Here is a 3,067-nt window from a genome sequence, read left to right on the forward strand (position 1 = left end):
CTTACAAGGCGGAGGAGAAGGACTACGACGCGCCGGAGCAGCCGGAGCGGTGGCAGGTCTCTTCCGCCCTTGCTGACGAGGCGGAGAAGGAGGAGGTTGGCTGCTCGGGCGCGCCGGCGCAGGCGGAGAAGGAGATGGAGTGCCGCCACGCGCCGGAGAAGGAGCCGGCCGAGTGCCCTGATCATCACTCGCCGGAGGAGGAGGCGGTGGAGGAGGCGGAGTGCCCTGACTCGCCGGAGGAGGAGGAGGAGGCGGAGGCGTCCAGTTCGGAAGGTTGATGAGCTCCTTCCGCCATAGGCATGGAGTCTTCAGAGAAGAACCCAGCTGAGTCGCCCCTTCACCGGTAGGGTGGTCAAGCGGGAGGTCCTCAAATCCCTCCGTTATTTCATCCACCATCACCCTAGCATATCCTTCTGGAATCGGCCGGTAGTGAAAAGTTGCGTCGGGTTCAGTAGGATAAACAGAGCCAACAGCCGCCTTGACCTTCATATTAATCCATTGCGTCATAAGGTGGCAATTTTGAGACTCCGTGATAGCATCCACGGGATAGCTGGCAGGAGCCGTCAAGACATGCTCCGGCTGAAGCAGCTCGGTGGAAGCCATGCTGCTTCTCCGCTGAGATGGCGGGCTAGCTTCGGGGGAAGCTTCGGCAGTTCGTTTGCTGCGATTTGCTTCTCGTTCCTCTATCGCTTGTACCCTAGCGTGCAGCGCCTGCAGTTCGGTCTGCTGCACTTTCTTCCTCCTCTCGTGGCATTTGTAACCGCCTGCGTCCGGAAACCCAGCCTTTCACGGAATGGAGCCTGGCATGCCTCATGTCCGTCCAGGGTGCTCAGGATTCCCGAGGGCCGTTGTGACCTCGTTGTTCTCTCTGTCTGGAATGAACGTCCCTTGATGCGCTGCTTCGATATACTGCTGAAGCCTCGTGACTAGTATTTCCAATTGATCGTCCGTCCAAATGCACTTCCCTGATACAGGGTCCAAGGTTCCGCCAGCCCCGAAGAACCAAGTCCGGCAACGGTCTGGCCAGTTCATTATCTCTGGTTCGATCCCTTTATCAAGCAGATCATTCTCAGCCTTGGCCAACTTAGGCTGGGCTACGAGGTATCCCCCTGACCCCGTGCGATGGTGAAGCTTCTTCTTTGCAACATTTTTCTTGTTTGTCGCCGACATCTTCTTACGCTTTTGCGATGTCTTGTGGGCCAAAAATGTGGCCAGTGATCTCTGATCTTCTCATATCTGCCCTTGAATTCTGGTGTCTATTTTTTATCGACAAACCTATTCAGATCTTTCTTCCACCTCCTGAATAGGTCTGCCATCCTCTTAAGAGCAAAAGACTTGATTAATTCCTCTTTAACTGGCTTCTCCGGGTCATCCTCTGGCGGTAGGGTGAAATTTGACTTCAGCTCAGTCCAAAGATCATTTTTCTGCATATCATTGACATAAGACACCTCAGGGTCTTCTGTAGCCGGCTTTAACCATTGTTGGATGCTGATCGGGATCTTGTCCCTAACCAGAACCCCGGACTAAGCAACAAATGCGTTCTTTGTTCGGATGGGTTCAATCGGTTGGCCGTCGGGCGCGATTGCTATGATCTCAAACCTTTCATCCGAGCTCAACTTTTTCTTCGGGCCTCGTCTCTTTACCGAAGTTGTGCTCGATCCGGAGGGCTAGAAAAAAGAACAAAGACTTAATTAATATGTGTACATACCAAAACAATCAATGCATCAATTAGCTAGTCAGCACAGGCTTAACTAATATATATATACCTAGCCGGACTTGGTTTGGTCACCGGAGCCGTCATCACAGTCTCCTTCTTGCACCGGCATTAGGTCACCGGAGCCATCCTCACGTTCTCCTTCTTGCACCGGCATTAGGTCACCAGAGTCAGCTTCTTCACCCTCTCCTTCCAGACCATCGGTGTCGTTGAGAAACAATGAGCAGACAGCATCACTTCCAAGTGCGATTATGTTCCTCAACAACGCTTCTTTTGCTTCGTCTCGGGCGGTGTCCATAGTTTCTACAAATATTTACAATATGGCAATTATTATTCAAACATGACAGATGGATATATTAGTGGCAAACGTAGAACTAGCTAGCTAATCACAGTAAGGAATCATATTAATTAGTGGCCTCGACGCTGCTTCTCTAGGGTTTGGGGTGGCCTCGACAACGCTTCAAGGGTTTGGGGTATATCGACAATGATGACATACGTACATGGGAAAATAATATTATCGGGGGGAGGGGGTATATCGACCCCCCCCCCATGCGTTGAAGTTATCGGGAGTTTATATCGACACGACATACGTACATGGGAAAATAATATTATTAGGGAGGGGGTATATCGACCCCCCCCTCGTGTTGAAGTTATCGGGAGGGGGTATATCGACCCCCCCCCCACGTGTCGAAGAAAAAAAATAAGAAAAAAAGAGGAGAAGAAGAAAAAATAGAATATGTTCTATTTTCTCTTCTTCTCCTCTATTCCTTTCTTCTTCTCCTCTTCTTTTTCTTCTTTTTTCTTCTTCTTATTTATTTCTCCTCGTCTTCCTCTCCCCTCTTCTTCTCCTTTCTTCCTCTTCTTATTTCCTTTTTTCTCTCATTCTTTTTCTTCTTCTTCCTTCTTAAAAATACATGAAGTGGTATTGCTTGTTTTTTTAAAATAATGTTCAAATAGAAATTTTAGAAAAAAAGTAAAGGTTTTTCCTAATTCATTGTTCATATGAATATACAAACATTTGCATATTTACAATAATCAATATCACCAAAAAAATCTATGAACAGAAAAAATACTATTTTTTTGTTAATCTATCTTTTGCATACATATACACACATACATATACTATACATATACATATAATCAGGAAAAAACATATATAAATTTGCAAAAAAACAGGGGGGAAGAGGGGGGCGGTGCCGGCCCTGACCAAAGCGAGAGGAAACGGCGGCGCGGGGCGGCGACGGCGAGGCAGAGGCGGGGCGGCAATGGCGTCAGGGTGGCGACACGGGGCGGCGACGGCGTCGGGGCGGCGCAGGGAGGTGACCGCGACGGCGCGGGGTGGCACGCGGCGAC

This window comes from Triticum dicoccoides, chromosome 6A (genome assembly GCF_002162155.2).
Source record: "Triticum dicoccoides isolate Atlit2015 ecotype Zavitan chromosome 6A, WEW_v2.0, whole genome shotgun sequence".
NCBI lineage: Eukaryota > Viridiplantae > Streptophyta > Magnoliopsida > Poales > Poaceae > Triticum > Triticum dicoccoides.